Raw genomic sequence first — 23452 nt, forward strand, 5'->3', positions numbered from 1 at the left:
GTCTTAGAAGAATGGGAATGGTTTTCACTTTTTGCACAAGGACCCTGGAAATTGCTTCAGGAAATCGGCTCCAACCCCCTGATGAAGTTAAACTAATGTGTCAGAAAGGCAGATGAAGTGAAAATGTGCCTTCAAGCACCTTGTGGCTTCTGACATTCCCTGACCACTGCCCATATTACACTGACAGAGATACTGCCTGTAGACAAAGAAAACATTAGAGTGTCTTGGGTGAAACTAAATCCTTCAAAGATCACATTGTTCATTTTTCATATAGCTCTCTAGGTAGACTTGAAATCCAACCTCATACTGACTGAATTATTAGAAAGAGTTCGCATGGTGAAGAATGTGCATTGTTTGCTGGCATTTGGTCTTAATTTTCAATATTGTGGTAAATAGTATGAAAACACAGATCTATGCACCTTAAGGAAGCACTGGATACAGACTTGATAGCTGGCCTCATTTCAACACTCACTAATAGGAACAGTAATTTGTGTCTTTTAAAATCCCCCATACTCATGAAAGGTTGACCCGGAAACGCCTAACAATGGCCATATTGACTCCAGTCCTCCCATCATGTGACGGGTCCATACACTTCCAATTTCCTCAGCATTTCTTTGTGAGTCGCATCAGATAATGGGCACTTGAAGGAGACGACTTCCTTTTCATTTTCTTACCTCATTATTCCGATTAGTGTGAAATGACACCACTCTTGAACTCTATTTTATGATCAGAGTCAGGGGAAAACTGGCTAGTTGCTGTGCCTTCTCTTTCCTCTCCTTCCAAACTGTAGACCCAGTGTTGAGAAATTCCCGGGGGTCTTTGTCACAGACAGGAAAAGGCTTTGTTAGTGAAGAAGGAGAAAGCCGTTCTGCGGAGCGAGAGCTGTGGTTCAGAAGCGCACTGTTGAGTGTCCACATCTCAACTCAGGTGTTCTGGGCACCTGGCAACAGAGAGTCATAACCTGCGGTGGCAAGGTACAGCTTGACAAGTTTTACTCTGAGGGGCTCCAAGAAAAATCTGTGCTCTCCTCTGTGGGCACCCTGTGTGTCATGGACCTTTACTGGGGCCCCATTAAGCTTTTTCTTTTCTTTCTTTTTTTTTTTTTAGATTTTATTTATTTATTTGAATGAGAGAGAGTGAGAGAGAAAGAGCATGAGCAGAGGGAGGAGCAGAAGGAAAGGGAAACGCCCCACTGAGCAGGGAGCCTGACCCGGGACTCAATCCCAGAAACCCAAGATCCTGACCTGAGCTGAAGTCAGACACTTAACCGACTGAGCCACACAGGTGCCCTCATTAAGCCCTCATCAAAGAGACCTTTCTTAGAATGGCCAAGGGAAGCTTATGCCTTGGGATCTATCTTCTTTTTTTGTTGTTATTGTTGTTGTTGTTGTTGTTGTTGTTGTTGTTGTTTTGGCTTAGAAGTGTGAGATGCTGTTAGAACTGCTACTGCTCTTCCTCAGTAAGCAGCCTTGGAGATGTGCTCCCGTGACGTGAGCACGCTGCAGTTCCATTTGCATTGACTCTCTCCTGGGTGCAGCTCCCTGTTCTCTGCACTCAGTGCCAGCTCCACCAGAGGGGACCCTCCCTCTTCTGCAGAAACAGCCACCCTGAAATCCAGGGACTCCCTCATCTGTCATTTTTAATTGTCTCTGGTTCTGAGTTGTTATGAGACACGTACCCTCTTGTGTGACATTTAACTTTGTGCTACCTATTGAACTTGTCCGCCATCTCCTTGGCATAAAGAGCGAGCTCTTACACGCGAGCCCTGGCACAGATTTACGCATGAGAGCTGAGTTATCAGAACAGCCGTGGCCAAAGAAAACAACCGTCATGCTTTCTCCAGGATAAATGATGGAAAAAGGCTCTCTGGCAAATCAAAACGTACTGCTTTCCAACTCATTCCAAGCTCATTCCATTTCCACTTAATGACGATTTGATTTGTGGAAGTAATGTCAACAGTGAGATGTTTCCCCTCTAGAAATGACTTCAAATTTAAAGATAGGTGATATGATCTGTTTTTGCACCAGTGTTTGGACTGATAGTTTAAGCATGAACGTCGCATTTCCTAACTGCCCTCTGTAATCCAAGTAACTTCTCGATTATAACATTCATGGTAGCACAGGTCTCCCCTTCTTCCGCTCCCTTTGTAATCTTTGATGCCGTGTTTCAGGCTCAAACAGTTGTATCTAAAATGGTATTAATTCTGAAGAGTCTGGACATTCTTTGGGTTGAGCAGAGATTTTGATTGGAGTGCAGTCATACCTTTGAAGGCCTCCCAGAGCCTGGCTGAGTGCTGAAGACGCTTAGTTGAGTGTCATTAAGGATTGTGTAGAAGTGTAAGAAGACAATGATCCTCTACATAAGAAAACCAGAGTCTTGTTAAATATCCCAAGCACTGGAGACTCCCAATGTTGGAGGAATCAAAAGAGAGGATTCTGAACTTCCAAAATCTCCCTGCTTTTACCATGACAAACAATTGTCAGAAAGATGCCCGTGGATCCTCAGGCCTACCTTGAGTAAAAAAATACAAGCACCCTGAAGCCTGGCTGTTACAATTACTGTCCAGCACAACCTAAGTCCTTGACATCTAAGAACATTTAAAAAAATTTCTGTTCCCTAAAGGATGAGGAAATGCTGAATTGATTATTGTCAAATTGCATTCTTTTTTTTCCAAACTGAGAAGCTCTAAGTCTTCAACTCTTTCAATAAGGACAAACACAATTACCCCATTTTTCTTGTTTCCCCAACATTTGACTATTTGGTTAGCCCCTCTGTGAGCTACTTGTACAGCGGTGGCCTTCCATTTTGAAGACTATAACTGGGCATGGTTTTTAAATGATGGCTTAATACATGCCACATATCATTTTAAATTGTCTTCATGGTCATACATAGGGACACTTTACTGCCTCTTTCCCTAACCCTCTTCCATTATTGACTTGCTCTTTATTACTGTCCAGGAACTAACTCTAAAACCTTCTCAGGATATGATATTGGATGTGGTCACCCCTTGATCCTTAATTACTCTTCAGTGATTCTCACTATGTCCATTCCCCTATTGCATTGCTTCCTGTTCACAGTAGAACAACTACAGGACACCCAGGACAAAACCATGTCCTTTGTCTCTTGGTATTTACTTATATGCTGCTCCAAGCACTATGTGTAATGAGTTACTGTGGCCAGTGTGGTGAGCCTGGCGTCCTGGGGAAACTGAGATCAGTTGTCAGGAGGGTTTAGGAAAATACCCTGGTGCTGGCCTCAGCGGCAGAGCGGGTAAAAGGGAAGTGGTGCAGCTCTGATCACGTCACTGACTCATCCTCTCTGTAGTTTGTCTTCTTTCTCAGGTTACTTCCTGTTACCATAGGAACTTCCAAGCAGCTCTGTGTACATTTTGCTCTCCTAGACATGTACACGGTGAAGTCAGCAAACATTTCTTCCTTCTGATTGCTCTCAACTTACTGTAATTGTGAGCTGGCAAATTGAATGTCATGTACCTTGGGTGGTGGGAACAAACAAGCCTATCTGGCCGGAATAGAATCACTCCCGTTCGTGTTATGCTCCCCATATTTGCTCATGTATGCATTCATGCGTTCACTCCTCTGACACATTTTGGAGCTCCTACTAAGTGTCAAGTGCTATGCAAGGCTCTAGGAATGCAAACAGCCCCACCTTGAGGAGCTCATGGTCAGTGGGTTCCCCAGAAAACTCTTTGTCAGGCCCTTCCATGCCCCCTAGCAGGGGAGGAAAGTGTACCTTGAGCAGACTGTCCCTTGGAATCCAATATCTGGTTCCATGCTGCCTAGAGGGAAATATAGGTCGCTTGTAAGAAGGCAGCAGGTTATAGCAGATCAAGCATGAACATAGGAGCCATCAGGTATTTAACTCTGCCACTTACTGACGAGGTCAATTTGGACAACTTTCTAATCTCTAAAACATTCCTAAAGCTAGAACCCCCTCCCATAGGGTTGTTAGAACAAATCACTATTCTCTGTGAAGAACTTAGCACATCCAGACGTAGGGAGACTTACTTGAGGTTTTATAACCTTTCCTCTTCACCCTACATCGCTTACCTCTATCTCTTATTACGGAAAACCAAATGAAACAAAAATAAATCTATTTAATCTGGATTCAATGCTGTGCACAGAGGGATACTTTGCAATCAGTTGCTATGATTATTGGGTGAAGCTCAGGATAAGAACTTGGTAGCTAGACAGCTATAATTCAGGTTATGTGTGCAGGTGGGCCAGTGTTGGCCCACGGATTCGAGCTGTCGAGGGAGCATGGGGTGGGGGTGAGGGGGCCTTTCGGAAAACACAAGGACTCCAGCGTTTTCCGCAGCTTGTTGAATCCAGATTAATCAGGTAGAGGGTTTGTGTTCTTGTGCTGTTGCTGATATTATTTTGGCTCTTAAAAGTAAAAGACCTGATGACCTAAGTGCATCGGGATTATCAAGGATCACCAGAATGTAGACAATTTCCTCCTGAAATGACATTTCCAAGTTAGCAGGCCTTGCTCAATGCTCATAAAGTTATGCTGAAAGCCACATGCAGGAAGGGGAATCATGAGAAAGGAGTATGTGGACACAGTTGTGAAACTTTTTTTTTTTTTTTTTCCAAAATAGGGATCTGGGCATAAAAAAGAAAACATTGGACTAGTCACGCATCCTGAGATTAGTCAAGACACATGGGACCTTTCACCTCCTGTTAATGTTGGGTGGCTGGCCGTGGCCAGAGGTGGCCGTGAGCATTTGGCACTTGGCAGCTGTGGTGGACCGTGGTGAAATCAGATCCAAGGCCCAGGGCAGTTCTAGGGTAAACAGGTGCCCACACCACACGTGTTAGCTACATTTTGTGAGGGACGAGTAATCCCAGTGACTAGGTGGTCTGCAGGATGAAATTGCTCCGGGGCCCTCTGCAATCAATTCATTAATGCATGTGGTCACTAATCTTTAAGCACCTACTCTACTTGTTGGGACATGAAGGGAAATTTTATATATTCCCTCTGGCTAGAATTGGGGAGCATATTACAGGACTCCAGAAAAGCCGTGCGCACGCGCGTGGGTGTGGGTGTGTGTAGATGTGCACACGTACACACAACAAGCAGGAAATTAGAAATTAACTAGTTGGAGTAAGATACTGGAAAGGAAAAGACATCTTCAGCTTGGTCCCAAGCAAGGATAAAAGGTCTCAAGCCTTGAGGCTGGCAATATGCTGTTAAAGTCAACACGAAAGGGAAACTCCTCGACTACAGGCTAATTTCTGCATTCTTTGTAAAGTAAAATATTATACAGAGCACTGATTTTTATTCTTGGCTATTTATTTTTGCATCATAGGTTTACCTGTAGGGTCAGGAATTTTCTGTCTAATATTTATTCATAGGTAGATGCCTATGTAAAGTTTTCAAATAATTTGAGCCCTGTTCCCTGCTTTTCGTACGCATGCCTGTCACTGTGACAGAGGGTTGAAAGCAGACCTTACGAATAACTTCAAGGCATTCAGTATTTCCTGTGAATGCTCTGGAAAGTCTTGACCAAGATGTTGAGGCTTTATTGCAAATCTAGGGAGTCACATGCGCTGTTCTACATCAAGGACCAATTTGCAACAAAGAAGGAATGCTTTCAGGCATTTTTTTCCTCTTCTCTCCCAACCTCAGGTCATGGTCTCTCTGTATTTTTCATGACAACTGTACTTGCCTCTGAAATCTGTCAAATGGAGCTGGGACTGGCTGCATTGCTCTGCCGAGCCCCAGCTAAGGGATCTAAGCTCCACATCTCCACGCTCAGCCACTGGGGCCACATGTGGCCAGTTGGCAATTGAAGGGCCGGTTATACAAACAAGCTGAGCGGAGATTGGTGACCGCCCCTGGCGATGGACCCTTTAATTAGTGAAGTTCAATCCCGCCCCCATTTTTGGAGAATTTACTGGATACCTGGAGGAGTTGCCTCAGGAATGTATTTACAGCCAATAAAAGGTGACCCTTCCCACAAGTCTCCTGCCTCTTCAAACAAACAAGTCCTCCCCTGTGACCAACCCTCACCTCCCATTCTGTCCTTTGAACTGGTTACCATGCACTCTTGCCCCAGAGGATGTCAGGCCAGGTTTCAGATTTCCCTGGTATGCGAAGGCTTTTTCTTTTATGATGAAAAAAAAATCAAATATCACAACTCTTTGTGAGAAAGGCAAGAGAACCACAGAGCTGACTGTTCTTGAGTTGAGGGCATTTTTCAAGATGGGCCCCAAGGCCACATGGATGCCTGCTGGCTTTGGCGGCAGTGGATTTCCTCGTGGACTTCATGTGTATGTGCTTTTAAGGGGGAGACCAGGCAGGATGGGCTGTGCCCACCGCTGCTGTTTCCTTTCCTTTCCTAATCATTTGAAAGGAGAAGCTTTTTGGCAATACTGTATAAATCAGAGATTCATTAGGATAGTGAGATGCCACCACCCAACATTAGCAGGAGGTGAAAGGTCCCATGTGTCTTGACTAATCTCAGGATGTATGACTAGTCCAATATTGAATAATAATATATATTTTATAAAATATAAGCTATGGAAAAGGTCTAATAAGAGATCGTGTTGTCTTAGAGTTGCCATCCCACGAAAAAGCTGGGATTGTTAAGGCTTCAAGTATCTTCCATCACCCTCTGAGACAGAGCCAGGTGGAGAGGCAAGAGAAAGACCCCCGGAATCCTAGGGAAGGAGAAGAGGAACAAGGCCAGGGAGGGAGCCCCAGGACTCACCTGTCAGAAGACCCCACGAGAAAACTCAGAAGGTGTGTACGTGATCCATTACAAGTGAGACATTCCATCTGGTCGTGGAGATTCTCTACACGTCATCGCAGGCTCCAGGCCCCGCTGAAGGTTACATAAAGCTTCTTCCTACTATTGTATTTTAGGAATTATTTTGAGAAAGGAATATCGGCAGGATCTATAAAAAGGCATAACATTCCTATTTGTCCCTGAAAGCTCACAGGGTAGAAGGAACATTCCGTGGCTATTTCAGAGCACAAAGCGGTGTTTTCCCTACCCGGCTAAAATGCTTCCAGATACAGAATAAGTGAGTAATCTCCTGCCCAGTGGCCCCAAAGGGCTGCAGGCAGTGGGTCCAGACAGCCTGTGGGGAGCAGCTGGACAGACACCTGCACTCCATCAAGGAGGCCAGGGGTGCCCAAGAGGAAACCGAGTCCGCCAGCCCTATCTCATCTTGTCTTCCAGTCACCTGGTGGGGAAGATGTCAACGGTGGACAGAGTAATGATGTGTCTTGAACTGGGGCCTGGACCTGCTGTCCACAGGTTTGCAGTCTCCGGCTGGAAGAAGGCGGCTCCCTGTCTGGCTTCTTCGATGTGTCAGCGAGGAGCAGAACCCGGTGAGGTCACCGGGTGGTCGGAGCTGCATGAGGGGGCCTTGGACACAGCCCCCGAGTTTCCTGTCCCTCCCCCAGGAGCCCCTGGCCAGCAAGGGGTTGGGGGGCTCTCAGGGCCAGCTGACTTGCTGGGACCCACAGACCCCTGGCACCTCCCCCTGCAGGCCCCCAGCTCTACAGGGTGAAGAGTGCAGAGGGTTCTCTGCTGGTCTCTCGAGATAGCAAAACCAGACACCCAGCTAGTTCAGTGGAGGAGACATCCATCAACTCTGCCATTTTGCTTCATGGAGACCGACCACCCTACTCACCCTCTATGTTGGTAGAAATTCGCAGGCACAGTCATCGCAATACATGTTTCATAGGCAGAGTCTATCTGTTTTTCCATGAGGGGCTTTGAGATCATCAAGGTGGTGTTTGCAGAAGCTGACAAAGTGATAAATTTTGCTTATTTTAATCCTTTCCTTTTTTTCCACCAGAGGTTAATTGTTTGGTATTCTTTGTTAAACTAACACTTCTGATGGGTTAAGAACCACGAAGTCCGCTTAAATAAACAGACCCTTCAGGTAAGAACAGAAGAGCTAGTTTGGACACAAGCTATTAACCAGCTGCGTCGGGGCTGGAGTGTGAGTTGATTGACATTGAAGATGACATGAGAATTCACTCGCAGATTTTTTTAAATACCCATTCACTACCAACAAGGGTTAATTTTCTTTCTTTTTTTTTTTTAGGTAGGAGAAATGCGTTTAATATTGATATTTAATCTTCCTGAATTATTAAACTAATCCCTCTTATATAATGTAGTACCATCCTTCAAACACACTGCTTACCCTCAGTGATATTATTTTTCATTTAATGTTTCACCTAAGTGAGCTCAGTCGGTGGTGTGTACATTGACCTTATCCCGTTTTTGTGCACAGATTTTAGAATCTAGATTATACAAGCTTCATAAAATGATTTGGGAACTATTCCATTTGATTCTATGAACCAGAAGAGTTATTATGCCATGGATTTGTTCCAGCAACAATTTTACAGTAAGAAAGCAGGAAAGTCATTTATGTCCAGAACAGCAGGTGTAGAAACCCTGGCTGATCCGACCTTCTCTTAGAAGTATCTATATCCCCAAACTTCCTCCTTTTCTAAGCTCTTTTGCCTACTAGGAGACATCTGAAATTCTGAAGAAACTTCAAGATAAGCCATCGATTTGTACAAAACCAAGTCTCCTGATAATTTGATTTGAACTGTCTTAAGGCCAGCTCTGTCCAAGAGAACAGACATCTTAACCTTAGAGAGTCTTAGGAACACATTATCTTCTCCATTTTATAATTTTCGTGGTACAACCCTTAACATGCATCTTGTTAAATTTATTCCTAAGTGTTTGAATTTTGGATGCTGTATCATAATCATTATTTTTTAAGTTTCCAATCTTTAGTTGTTTTGTTGCTGGTGTGCAGAAATACCGTTGACGTTGTATGGCGATCTGTGACTGTTCCATCGGGCTGAAGTCATTCCTTAGGTCTGTCAGCTTTGTTATTTTTTTTTTTCTGATAGATCCCTGAAAATAATTTTCTACAGACATTTTCTTCTTCTATTTTATTTTCAGTTGTTTTTTTTTTTTTTTTTTTTTTTATCTTGCTATATCACACTGGCTGGGGCTTCCGGTACAATGTTCCCTGGAAGCGGCGAGGGGGTATTTTGTATCATTTCCCACCTGAGAAAAAATGCATTCAAATTCACCATTCTCTATGAAGTGGGCTAGAGATGGATTATAGATACTCTTCCTCAAGGTGCAGGTATTTCATTTTATCTCTAGTATGCTGACAGTTTTAAAGGACAAATGGGATTTAAGTAATGCCAAATGCTTTTTCTACAGTTACTGAGATTATTATGTGGTCCTTCTCTTTTGTTCTGTTAATATACAAAGTATGGTTGATTGATTTTCTTGTATTCCTGGAATAAACCCCACTTGGAAATGATATTTTTTGTATGTGTTGCTGGATATTATTTCCTAATATGCTCTGAAGGCTTTTGCGTGTATAATCATGAGGGGTGTGTCTATAGTTGTCTTTTCTTATAAGACTTTTGTTGGGTTTTGGCATTAGGTTGATGCTGGCCTAATAAAATGAGCCTGGAAGTTTTCCCTACCTTCTTTATTTTCTGAAATAGTTTGTGTAGGATTGGTATTCTTTCTTCCTTAAATATTTCATAGAATGCATGAGCAGGATCACATGGGCCTGGTGTTTCCTTTGGGAGAAATTATGAACTTATGAATTTGGTTCCTTTATTGGATTTAGGGTTCCTGAGATTTTTCTATTTCTCCTTGCATCCATTTTGTGGATTTTGTTAATTTCTACCTTTCATAGAATTTTTCCTTTTTCATTGAAGTTACTGTGTTTGTTGTCATAAAATGATCAAATTATCCCTTATTGGTCTTTTAATGTCTGCTGGATCTAAGATGATGTCCTCTCTTTGCTTCCTGACATTGACACTTTCTTTTTTTTTTCTTTTTTTTTACTTGATCAGTCATACCAGGGATTATCGAATCTTTTCAATAAGCCAGATCTTAGTGTTATTAATTGTCTCTATTGTTCATCTGTTTTCTATTTCATGGATATCCATTCTTAGGTTTCTTCCCTTCCACTTACTTTAAGTTCAGATTGTTCTTTTTCCAGCTTCTACATTGGAATATTGGGTCATGGATTTTAATCCTTTCCATAAGCATTTAAGGGTAAAGAGTTTCCTCTGTAAGTACTTTAGCTGTATGCTAAAAATTTTGCTGTGTCTCATTTTCATTTTAATTTCGTTTGAAGTATAAGTTCTTCTTTGACCTATGTGTTCTTTAGAAGTGTTTTGTTTCATTGTCAATAGTCTGGAGATTCTCCAGATACGTCTCTGTTACTGATTTATCATTTAACTTCAATCGTGGTAAAAGGAAAATAAAGCACACAACCCCACTATGAATTCGATCCTTTAAAATTTATTGAGATTTATTTTATAACCAAGTATTTTGTCTATTTTGGTGAATGTTCCATGTGCATCTGAATAGTATATGTTTTCTACAGTTTTGGTGTTTAGTGTTTTAGAAAGCTCATTCAGGTCAACTTGGGGAATAGTGTTCTCCAAGTGTAGGGCATCCCGATTGATTTTCTATTTATTCTACCACTTATCGAGGGAAAAGTTATTAAATCTCCAAATGTAATTGTGAGTATGTCCATTTCTCCATAAGTTTTGCCTTATGTGTTTTGAAGTTCTGTTATTAGGTACGTGTCTGTTGGTATCACGTCATCATGTCATCATGTCATCATGATGAAGCAAGTCCTTTGTCATATGAAATGACCCCCTTCAGTCCTGGCAGAATCCCCTGCTGTCAGGTTGCCATTTCTAGCTCTTTTGTGATTTGTGGCCAATGAATGGCATTTCTATCTTCTTTCTTTTACTTCAACCTACCTATGTTTTTATGTTTATGGTGTTGCATTGTTGTTTTGTGTTTGAGATTTTGGAGAGAGCATACAGGTGGACCACATAGTTTCACCCCATTTGAAAATCTGTGTCCCAGTCCATATGTTTAGACGAGCATTGTCAAATAGGACTATCAATGGTGATGAAAATACTCTCTATCTAGACTGCCCAAAATGGTGGCTACTAGTCACCTGTGTGGCTACTGACCCCTGGACATGTTTCTAGATTGAATGAGGATTGACATTTTTGTTTATTTTGTTGTTAATTAATTAAATTTGAGTTCAAATAGCCACAAGAGACTAGTGACTACCATATGAAAGAACGCAGATTTAGATAATTTACATTCAATGCACTTATAGCTGTGTGGGTTTAGGTGTGATAGATTTTGATTTGTTTTCTATTTAATAATCTGATATATTTCCTTTTTTTCCCTCCATCTCTCTTTTGAAAATTAATTTTGTATTTTTTGTGATTCCATTTTATATCTACAATTATTTATTAGTTTTATCACTTTCTTTTCTTGGGGGAGGGTTGATCTAGGATTTAAAATATATATTTTTAGTATTTCATACTTAATTTTCAAATAATATATTGCTAAAATATAATCTTTTTAAAAAAGATTTTTATTTATTTATTTGAGAAAGAGAGCTCATTAGCTGGGGGAAACGGAGAAGCAGACTCCCCACTGAGCAGAGAGCCCAATGGGGGCTTGATCCTAGGACTCTGAGATCATGACCTGAGCTGAATACAGACACTTAACCAACTGAGCAACCCCGGTACCCCATAATCTTTTTGCTGTTGTCACGTATTTGGTATCTACATATGTTGTAAACTACACGAATCAATGTCATTAGTTTTTGCTTTAAATGGTCAATTGTTGGTGAAAGGAATTTAAAAACTAAAAAAAAAGTTTCATATTTTTATGCATATTTATAATTTCTCGTACTCTTCATATCTTCTATAGATTCAAGTTTCTATCTGAAATTATTTTCCTTTTGCCTAGAGAATTTCCTTTAACATTTCTTGAATGAATTTCTCAAGCCCCCCACCCCCTTCTTTGGTGAAGATCTGCTGATGATAGATTCTCTGTTTTTGTTTATCTGATAAAGTTTTAAGATAAAGTCTATAAAATTCTAATTTGTTCTTCTCTCTCAGCCCTTTAAGCATGTAATCCAATTTTCTTCTGGGTTATAATACCACTGACGAAATGTCTTTGTTCCTTTTTTTGTAATGTGCCTTTTTTCTTTTAGAGACATTGAAGATTTTCTCTTTATCACTGGTTTTCAGCGATTTTAGCAAGATATGTTTTGGCGTGGTTTTCTTTGTGTTTGTTGGATGACTTGGATCTGTGCATTATAGTCTTCATCAAATTTGCAATATTCCCCCGTCATTTCCTCAAATATTATTTGTGACCACTCTTCTCTCTTTTTTTCTGATTCTAATCACACATTTGTTAGGTGGCTTTATCTCTAAAAGGTCATTCAAAGTCTGGCCATTCTTTTTCATGCTTTTTCCTCCATAGGCTTTGTTTTGGATACTTTCTGTTTTCATGTCTTAATGTGCACCAACTTTTTGCAGTGCTTAATATTCTTATTTTTTAAGAATGTATTTATTTGAGAGGGCGAGCGAGCACATGAGAAGTGGGGAGGGGTAGAGGGAGAGGGAGAAGCAGACTCCCCACTAAGCAGGGAGCCTGATGTGGGGCTAGATACCAGGACTCTGAGATCATGACATGAAATAAAAGCAGACACTTCACCAACTGAGCCACCCAGGTGCCCTTTAATATTATCTTAATCCAATCCAGTGAAAATCTCTATTTTTAGGAGATTCATCTTTAGAAATTCCACTTTTTTGGTATCTTTTCTTATCATATTCATGTTTTCCTTCAACCCTTGATCATATTAAATGTATATATATATTATATATATACTTATATACTTCCTCTTTCTGTATATTATATATATATAATATAGTATTATATATAAGACTGTTAGACTTTGTTGGGACAGATAATTATTTGTGGATTAATTTACTATTTTTAGGTGTATTTTTAATCCTTTTCATAGTTTTCCTCTAGGGCTAGTTTTGTCCACTACTGCAGCATGACCTTCTATGGTCACTATTGAAGACATGTGTGTTCCACAAGGTCTCTCCTCTTTGGATATAGCAAGTCAAAAGCTTTCTGGCTCAGTCTAAATAATTCTGGGGATTGTTTGTACTATAGCTTCCTGGTAGCTTTTTTGCACACCTGGAAGCTCTTCTTCTTCCAGCTTCATAGAGTTGCATTATGCAGGTACAGAATCGTCCTCATTTAGAGGCTCAAGGGGATATTTATGAAGATTTCTGAAGCTCATTATTTTCACAGTTTCCTCCTCTCTGCAAGTGCCATGTAAGGTCCTCAGTTTCGCCAAACTTTGATTTCTATCCCCTTGATTTGGTGATTCTCCTCCCTGCTCCACAGTCTGGAATTTGCTTCCTGGAGGTAATCTGAGGAAATATTGTATCTACCTTATTTGTTTCCTTTTTCTCAAGAATCATAGTCTTGCACTTCCTCTTTTCCAGTTTCTGAAATGATTGTTTCATATAGCTTGTCAAGTGTTTTATTTGGTCAAAGTAGAAGAGTGAGTCTCAGTGTTTTTACTCCCTATTACCAGAAGCCATATTTTATTTTTAATATATAATTATAATCATCGTTCACATAGTTTTATGCTTTGTTTTTAAAATTTATCTAACTTCTTTATATTGTTTATATGCTATATGGGTTACATGACTGCATCTTGACTGGCATCATAATAGATTAGGTCATATTTGTCCAGAGGACATTAAGATTATTACCAATTTTTCCAGAATTATGATAACATTTTTCGGCTCAGCTATCCTCCTGATATCTTGTCCCCGATTTATCTAATTATTTACTTTATCTTTTCCCAACATGAATTCTGCAAAACTCTATTCAGATAGCCCATGAGGAAGAGGCACATGATTGAGTAAGTTTGGGAAATACTGGGTGCTAGACCCTCTTCTTGGTGAGTCATGATACATCTTGGCTTGTTATAGGCTTGAGAAATTTTGCACAAAGAAACCATATTTATCTTTTTTTGTTGCTATCTTAATTGTTTGGGAGGTTTTATATGATCTTTACTGTTATGTTGTTAAACAACACCCAAAACAGGACTAGTTTCTGTTTCAAACAATAGGGCCTTGGGGGTGCCCGGGTGGCTTGGTTGATTAAGTGACTGACTTGATTTCAGGTCAGATCATAATCCTCAGGTCATGGGATCAAGTACCACTTTGGACTCTGTGCTCAGTGCAGTCTGCTTGAGATTCTCTTTTTCCCTCTCCCTCTGTCCCTCATCCCATTCACACTTTAAATAAGTTAATAATTAATGAAATGAAATGAAATGAATGAAATGAAATGAAATGAAATGAATGAAATGAAATTAAAAGAAATTAAACAACAACAACAACAACAACAACAACAACAACAACAACAGTAGGGTCTTGGAAGCATATATCCTGCCAGGCCTCAGGCCTGCTCTTCCACTGAGGCCTAAGCTGGGGATCTGAATTCCAGCAGATGACTCCTGGCAGTTGTTGCACATTCCTCAAGTCCCCATATCCTAGAGGCCTGGAGGTGATCAGACTCCCACTCTCTGGGCAGGGACTCAGACTCCCTGGGGCATAGGAACTGGTGAGCTCCTGAGGAAAGGAAGCAGGGTTGGAGATCCACAGCCATATTGCCTCCTTGGAAACTCCAAGGGCTTGGAGAAATAGGTTTGCTAGAAACTGCAATGCCTTGAGACCTTCAAAGTCTTTGCATCCCACAGGCCGTAGGACAGGTGATGATAGGATCTGGGGATCATGAGGTTTGAGGCCCGGACTCACTAGAATTGTGGAATACAGGCTTGTAGGCTGCAGACTCTGCCCTCTGGGTCCCCTCTGTGGTTGTCCTGGTGTTCTAGATGCCTTTGTGTCTCCACTCGAAGGGATAAGCCAGCAGGTGGGCAGAGTGGTGAGGGGAAGGCCCACCCAGTCTTGGCTGTGGGTACAATGGCAGGTAGCATATTCCATCATGGGGAAGTGTAGTTCTTCTCCTGGGTGTTGTGTGCTATGAGGTGCTCCTAAAGAAGACGACTGTGTAGAGATCCGGTGGTTCTAATGGTTCACTGTGGAGACATCATTCATTCACTACTTATCTCATAGTTTCTGGCCCATTATAGGGCTGGGTGGGTAGCATAAAGATTGACTTACCTCAAAGACAGAGTTGCCTCATGGGATTTTGCATCTGCTTGTAAAGTGTAAATGTGTGTCTGGTGAGGAGGAATCACATCTACCACGGCCATATGCAGGATCTGCTTGTTCTGGTTTGCTGGGACAGCTGGGGTCACTGTCCCATCCTAGGGCCGCCCTCGACATTAGGCCCATAGGGAGCTACTCTTGTCCTATACAGAGTATATTTAGAGGATGGAGAGAACAGGGCAGGGATATGAGCTAGGCAGTCACAATTGTCCCGAAGAGATTTGATGATGACCAGAACTAAGTCAGTGCAGATGGAAAGAAAGCAAACAATTTGAGACTTTTTGATAGAAACTCAGCACCACATCCTGCCCTGCTGATGGTTCTGTTCCCCGCCAGGCCCCTATGCTTAGCCTCTCCTCATGGATCATCCGAAGCTCTGTGCTCTACTGACTTCCCGCCTCGCCTGCTGCCATTCTGCGTGCTTGGCATGCCGCCCGCCTTCGACCTCCTCCTCTGCCACCATGGCTTCCCTGAGGCTGAAACCTCACCCGGCACTTCCATTTCTTGCCCAATGAACATTTTCCAAATCCGTGCATAAAACCAAATGAGTAAATGGAATGTACCTGGCAATGAACAGCTGCCCTCTCTGCGTTGGCCATCTGGGATGTAGCCCTGGATTTCCACTAATGATATGACCTCCCCTTGCAGGAACCCGTTTTTTTCTTCCTTTCACCACCCTCACCAGTAGTGTCCTGTCCCACAGCTGCTTGTGTAGATAAGCCTAATACAGAAAGCACTGTAATAAATATTTGTTCAATGAATAAAGCGATGAACAAACCAACACCCGGTCAGCAGCTCAGAAGTCAATTGATTACAATTAACTGGAGATGAAGTGGCCTATGGCATAGTGTCTCTCCTGCATTGGGTGATGGGGGTGCTCTGTGGAGATGAGCCCCATCCTCACACACTCTCCCCATGCCCTAAATGGTAGCGATGCTATGGAGGAAAATCTGGGCATTTGGTGAGGAGACACAGAACTGAGGAGGCCCATGGCAGCTGCATGGTTGAGCTGTCCCGATGGACACCATGTACTCGGAGCTGCATTTTAAGAGATCTGTAATAAATATGTAAGACACATGGGTTGTATTTTATGCTACAGGGCTTAAGCTCTTTACTATGCATGTTCATTTTCTTAGCCAATAAGCATTGTCAAAATCAATGAGGAAAACTATATGAGGAAATGGACTCTACCTAGCGTGATGAACAGCCTCCTTCTTGCAGGGACCGCGCCTGGCGGTGTCCAGACATTTGCGGAGCAGAGCACTAGTGGTGAAAACACGGTTGCCTGCCCAACCCCAGCAGTGGCTTGGCCTCTGTAGTCAGACAGGCATTTTTACTGGCTTTTATTTTCTCCGTGGAATTTTTAAGTTGCTTGCTGGAATTGGCTGCATTAATCAAACAGTTGTTTCTCAGAGACATCGTTTATGTTTGCTGGAGCCAGAAAGGGATCTGTAGGCATTATTTTTATTTGCAGAAAGTAAACTCTGGGCCAGAAAGTAAAATGCCATTGGTTTTATTTCATCACAAAGCCCTGAGGACAAATTCTTGCCCCTTCTGGATTTATAGTTGGTCCTATGACAGAGTAGGAGGAAAGAGACCAGAGGGACTGCCAGGACAGGAGGAGGAAGAGGGAAGGGGCCAGATCTCTAAGGTGTAAGGAGCAAACCAGGGAACTGTTCCTGGGTGGCCCTATCCAGGCACTAGGGCACCTACCTTCTCCCAGAAGGGCAGGTTTGTCTTGCCTCATTGCCCCACCAAAGCTCAAAGCATTTTTACTCAGCCGAAGGACATGCGGACACCAGGTTCATAGGGCTCTGGTCGTTCATTGTTTACATTGCTCCCAAAACCACATTTAACAAAATCGTGTGGCTAATCCACCTCAGCCTATTACTCAAGGCTGTGTCCTACTTTAAGATGGTATAAAAACAAAAGTAATAAACGAATCCTGGTTGTTTTTTTTTTAAGGGAAATAAATAAAATATAAAAATGGAAAAATTGTCTATAAGCATACAGTTCAGATATCACTTCTGGCAACATTTTGGCATTTTGTTATTGTCTTTTTTAAGACAAAAAAAGGCATGAACTTTACTATTCCAGGGGAATATGATTTTTATGGATTTGTAATAATCCATTTTATGGGTGTACTATCAATTATTTGGTGGTTCTTTTTTTTAAGATTTTATGAATTTATTCATGAGGGACACAGAGAGAGGAGCAGAGACACAGGCAGAGGGATAAGCAGGCTCCCTACGGGGAACCCCACATGGGACTCAATCCCAGGACCCCAAAATCACACCCTGAGCCAAAAAGGCAGACACTCCACCACCGAGCCAGCCAGGTGCCCCATTTGGCCATTCTTCTACCATTATTTAAACTGTTCTTATATTATTCATTGTTATAAAGAAGAAGGCACTGAACATCCCTGTACACAAACCTCAGGCCACTTTTTAAAAATTGTTTTTTTTCAGGGCACATTTCTATAGGTGAGACCAGGAATCAAAAAATTCTCTTTCGGGAATCTGGATACATCATGCGAAAAAGAGGTCCACACGGCACCCTACCAACGTGTTAATTTACCAAGAAAAACAATGGGCCTTACTGTGAAGGCCTCCGGACTCTGGTTGTTTGATTTATTTGTCTTTGGAACTTTCAACCAAATGTCTTAAAATAGACATGAACTGGAGAGTTTTGCCTCAGACATGGAAAAGACTCACTTGTTCTCACATTTCCATCTTACGAAACGACGCTTTTTAATCTGCTGCACTGCCTGGCGCTATGTCCCCTGCATAAAGGGGGTTGGAAAGAGCCCCCACTTGTGAGAACACAGGCCGGTCTCTTCTGAGGGTTCAGCAACAGAGCCCTCCAGGCAGCACACAGCTCCTGGTAAGCCTTTGCTGGGAATCAGCGTTGGCTTGGGTTGCGGGCATTGGGCACAGAAGGGTTAATGGCGATTGCAGTCAGTGAAACAGCCTGTGTGGTTTGTGTCATGTCAATCCCAGGCTGTCCCTGACTTTTTCCCTTTGGTCGGGGTCTTCCCGAGAAATCAGGCCTCACCATCAGCAGTGAGCTTGTTAGCTTCTCTGGAATAGGGTTTCCCTTTCAGTCTTGAAATTCCTACAGCCCTTAGGTCACTTCCCTGCTAACTACGACAAAAATAAATAAATGCATTCCCCCAGCGAGGAAAGAAAGAAAGACAAGCAGAGAAAATGACGTCCATGCACTCCAAGAGAGCCTTTGATGGAGGACCAGAAGTCAAGAACAACCGTGTCCTTAAGATCTGGGGGCGCGCAGGTTGGCCCCTCCACCTCCTTTCTTTGGAAGGAGGATTTGACTGAAACACTTGACAAATGTTTATATTCTGGTAACTATGTTAGAATGATAGCCACGGTCTGCATAACCTGATGGGAGCCAGGAAATTTGGACTTTAGGCAGCAGGAGCACTGCAATCGGCCCTGCTGTTGGGCCCGGCGCCGTTGATGCGTGACTCACGGCTGCCCACCTCCTGTTGGGGGCCCCAACAGCACACTCAGCACAGAGACTACAGCACTGCCCCTGTCGGAGCAGAGGATCCCTTCAGGGATGGGGCCGTCAAGCCTTCTTTAAAGACATTCTTCCCCCACTTGTACCGCCAGCCCCCGTGTTTGTGTCTTGGCGAGGGAGTCGTTGGAAAAACACCACACCCCGAGAGGCCGCACTCGATGGGAACACGGTACCTATGGCTCCGACGGTGCCTGAAGGTTTGCTCTCTCTGCCCCTTTGTGATTCTAGGTGCTTGGAACACACGAGTGAGGGAATGAAGCCCGCTGGCCTCGTGGTGCTGACGTCCTACGGGGGAGGAAATAATAAACATGTTAGTAAATGAATGGAGGGTAAATCAGTTCTCATAAGCCGCAAGGTGATATGTGCTCTGGAAAAATAGTCAAGTGAGGAGGAGGAGTCAAAGCACAGCTGCTGGTGGCCTGCATGACAAGGTAAAGGACAAAACCCTGAAGGGGAGAGGGAAGCCCCTGCAGCTTCCCCTGGAGAAGAGGATTTTGCACAAAGGTTCTGACACAGGCCCTCAAGGGGGGAGAGAGGGTGGGCCCGTGGCCGGCCACAGGTGAGAGGGGATGGGCACGGAGTCACTATGTGGAAGGATGGGAGTTTGCTCTGAGAAATGAATGGCCACTGGGAGGTTTGGGAGCTTGAAGACCCACCAGGCCATGACCAGGGTCACTGCTGCCCCAGTCCCCGTGTGGGCTCTCAGATGCCCCTGTCCACCCGTTGCTGGAATTCTGCTCTCTGGAGTCAGGGGGGGCCCGGACTGGCAGCCTCATTAAGCCACCCAGAGAGAAGCTGAGGGTCGTTTCCCCAGGGCTGAGCTTGCTCCATCCCCACCTGTGATGGCCATGTGCAGGGGGCTTATGGGGATGGGGACCACGCCACTTGGTCACTTGTCTAGAGACGCACCGTGTGGTCCTTGCTTCCCTCTGAGCCTTGGCAAGGGCTGGGGGTGGGGGTAGCCAGACGTGGGCAATGTCCAGGCTCCACATTATGTTCCCAAAACATAAATTAAGCTTCCCATGAAAGGAAGAAATACCTTTTGCTTCATATTGCTTTATGCTTAAAAAAGTAAAATAAAATCAGGTCTTTTATCTCCAGTGTGACTAGAGATGAAATACCACTAGCTTCAAATTTCGAGATCATTCCGCTTCCAGCCAGCGTCCCCCCAGGAACAAAGACGTGGCAGGCGCACACTGCTGTGAGTGCATTTTCTTCCTTTGTGGTAAACACGCTCCTCTGGGCTGCCTCTGATCGCTGGGACGCAGCGTGTGCCGGTCACTGCTGACCCGAGAGGTCTGGCTTTTAGCTTCCTCGATCGGCCAGTGAGGTTAACAAGTTAATAAAATCCTATTTATCAGACTCCTGAGTCCATTTCCTCTTCCCTGTGGCTCATGGTTATAATTATTCTTTATGGACTCTCGGCGCTCCTTTAGATCTGGTTTCCCTGAAACCCTCCTGTTTCCTGAGAGTCACGCTGCAGAGAGGGAGCTCAGTTCCGTGGAAAGATGTCTGTTACTCATTTCCACCTGGTGGAACAAGGGTCAGTTGAAGGTGGAGCTTAGACCGTCCACATTTTAACGTGTGCGCCTCCCTCTCCTCTCGGGCCGGCGGGTGGAAAGCAGGTGGTTGCCGTGGCCTCGGCCCCGAGCCCCACGTTAGGAGGTCACGGCCAGCCTCTGAGCACTTTGCACCCCATAACTCTACCTGAAAACCAGGTGCACACGTGAAGATAAACCCCCGTAATGCATGTGGGGGTGCTTCCCGACGACCACAGTGATTGCACGGGGAACCAAGGCCTGGTCGGGGTTGCGTCCTGCACTGGGTCGTGGAGACGGAGAATTGAAGCTGCATTGGCCGGACCCTGTCGTGTCGGTGAAGATGCATTTATGAGGTGCCCTGTCAGCCCGGGAGACCCTGCCTCTGCTGCTGAGACAGCTAAGTGCAGGAAAAACGAGGGCCCCTATTTCTGAGCAGGACAGGTCGTGTGTGCCCCGCTCTGGGGGACGCGTCAGGTGCAGAGCTCCCGGAGCGGGCTCTGGGGCTGCAGGGAAGGGCCCCCCACAACTCCCCGGGGACCAGCCTTGTCGCAAAAGTAGTGGCCGAGTCCAGCTCTCCATGCCCACAGGTGGCCTGCGCCTCACGTCGGTGACCTTTGACTCCTTCTCTGTCTCTCTGTTAACTTATCTGAATTTCAAACTTTGGCCGAGGAGGCATGGCGTATACACGTCCAGTGTACAGGTGCACGTGTGTACAGGTGCACACCTTTTACAACGCACAGAGAAGGAAGGCGGGAACACCCAAGGCACACAGGAGCTCTGGATTCCTTGGTTCCAGCTCTGTGGGCCTCAGCTCCCCACTCCCTGGCAGAGAAAAGCTGCAAGTTAAAAATTTCTCCCTTTCCTCTACCTTGAAAGGGCTGATCTGGGACGTAAATGCTCACTTCAGCATCCGTGTGCACCGCGATGCTGGGCGGGCACACACTTCCCTCTGCAAGGATTTGAGAACTAACAGCACATGAACCACAGCTAACCAGGCATGAAAATCCATTAATTAATTCAACATTCAACAGTCAAAAGAAGAACACTACACGATCAGTCCAACTTGCCTGATAAAATCGAATCTATCTTAATGAATTTTGCACGCGCACATGCTAAACCACAGCCCTTACGTGGAGGAATGTACTGTGGTTCTTGAACGTGGGCTTTAAAATCTCCCAAGAAAAATCATGGTCGTGCAGGATGGTGCCATGTAAAACCATTCGGATTAGAGCTGGGGCAGGGACAAGGATGCCCATGTCCATCATTCATATTTCATGTTGGTTTGCAAGCATCAACCAGTGGAACTGGATAAGACGTCATTTCATGCTACTACAGTCGCACACCTGAAACACAGAATAATCGAGTAAAGAAATTATTAGGACTGATAGAATTGAGGGAGCTGCTTTTTTAAAAAAAAAAAAAAATTAATGACCAGAACTCACTCAGCTTCCCCTTACCTGAAAAGCAAGCATTTAGAAAATGCAACAGGAGGAGCACTGTCTGTACAAGAGCAATAATGCTGGAGGAGCGAGGAAGGGATTTTACGAGGACTGCAGGACCTCTATGAGGAAAGTAGATTCTTCTGCGGAGACAGACTCTGCTGTGCATAAATGGATAACATAGCGTATCTTCGGAATGAGAGACTGGATGATGTGAAGGAATTAATAGCCCTAAATTAAACACCCTACCCCGTGTGACAGTAGGTAAGCCACAGCGGGATACTTTGGGGTTTCACAGCTGGGCACGTGGGAAATCGCACGCGAGAAAATAGTTTCCAATCATCTGGGGATTTGTGAGGAGGAAAGTGATGAGGGTTCTGTTTTCCAGAATCTACAATGTTGAGTTTTGCCAGAAAAATCAGAACACCCTGCACTGGACCACAGACAGACCAAGTCGTCGCACTGGGCCGATGGATGGAAACAGGCTGAAACACCACGCACCTGTCTGATTCACGGATTCGGGAGTATTTGCACCTCAAGTAAGTTTTTTGAGCATCTTTTTTCATAATGGTCTCCATTTTATTTTTCTTTTTTTTAAAGATTTTATTTATTTATTCATGAGAGACCCAGAGAGAGAGGCAGAGACACAGGCAGAGGGAGAAGCAGGACTCCATGCAGGGAGCCTGATGGGGGACTCGATCGCAGGACCCCAGGATCATGACCTGAGCCAAAGGCAGACCTCAAACACTGAGCCACCCAGACGTTCCGGTCCCTGTTCTCTTCTATTTTATTTTCTACTTCATGTTCTCAACGATATCTTCAGGATTGACTTTTATATCTCTTCTAGTGTGACTTTTTGTTAGTTTTACTTTTTTTAATTTCAAGAAATTATGTGCATTATAAATGTGCAAAATAAAACAAACTCAATTAATGCCCAAGTGTATACAGAAAAAGTCGTGTTTCTCTCTTAGTGTTAACTATCCAGACCCTCAGTCTGTCATTTCCGGATTTTTGTGTATCTTTCCAGAAATTTCTTCACAAATGGCAACATAATCTACAGAAGGAGTAGCATAGTATAATTTTTTTTAAATCATGTCATGTCAGCACATATAAATGTACTTCCTAATTATCCATGACTGCATAATATTCCTTTCGCTACAAACACCACACATTATTTCTGAATATTTACGTTTTTCTGCCTTTCCAGTTTGTATGTTTTACTTTAAAAATGCTGTATATTCAAACTTCTTAACACACATGTGCAAGCATATGTAGGATAAAATTCTGCATGTGGAATTGCTGCTTAAAATGCCATATGCTATAGTAGTGGGGACACTTGGCAATGTCTGGAGACTTGACATAACTAGGGAATGGGGTTCTACTGGCATCTAGTGAGTGGAGGCCAGACGTCATGCTAAACATCTGCAATTCCTGACAAGATCCTTGTCAGCATACAGATGGGCTCCTATCTCTGTGAGGGCAAACACCTGTCCAAGGTCAAAGAGAAAGTAAGTGCATAACCACAATTGAGCCCTAGTTTATTTGCTGTCAAAAAACCCCACACTTCTCATTTTTTACTGGGAAGCTGATACCCACACAGAATAAAGACACATAAAAGAGATGAATGAAATTGAAAATAATATCATCAAAGAAAGAGACAGGCAGTGGAGGTCCAAACGTCGTCAGTGGGCATCTCTGATGTAGAGCATGACCAAACAAAGCAGCGAAGCATGTTCAGAGATGTCCAAGCAGGAACCATTCCCCACATGGAAGGAGGCACTTGATCTACTGCTTGCAAGCCCACATCAACATTCCTGGAAA

At 43.6% G+C, this 23452-nt stretch overlaps 1 long non-coding RNA gene across 1 annotated transcript; it reads left to right on the forward strand.

Moving 5' to 3' along the window:
- The first annotated feature begins 17361 nt into the window (after positions 1-17361).
- On the forward strand, positions 17362-22203 carry LOC112669958 (uncharacterized). The gene is made up of 3 exons (XR_007405960.1): positions 17362-17994; positions 18880-21895; positions 22020-22203. It is a non-coding gene; the product is annotated as an uncharacterized LOC112669958 (long non-coding RNA).
- The last annotated feature ends 1249 nt before the right edge of the window (positions 22204-23452 follow it).

The sequence above is a fragment of the Canis lupus genome, chromosome 25 (genome assembly GCF_003254725.2).
Source record: "Canis lupus dingo isolate Sandy chromosome 25, ASM325472v2, whole genome shotgun sequence".
NCBI classification, from domain to species: Eukaryota; Metazoa; Chordata; class Mammalia; order Carnivora; family Canidae; genus Canis; species Canis lupus.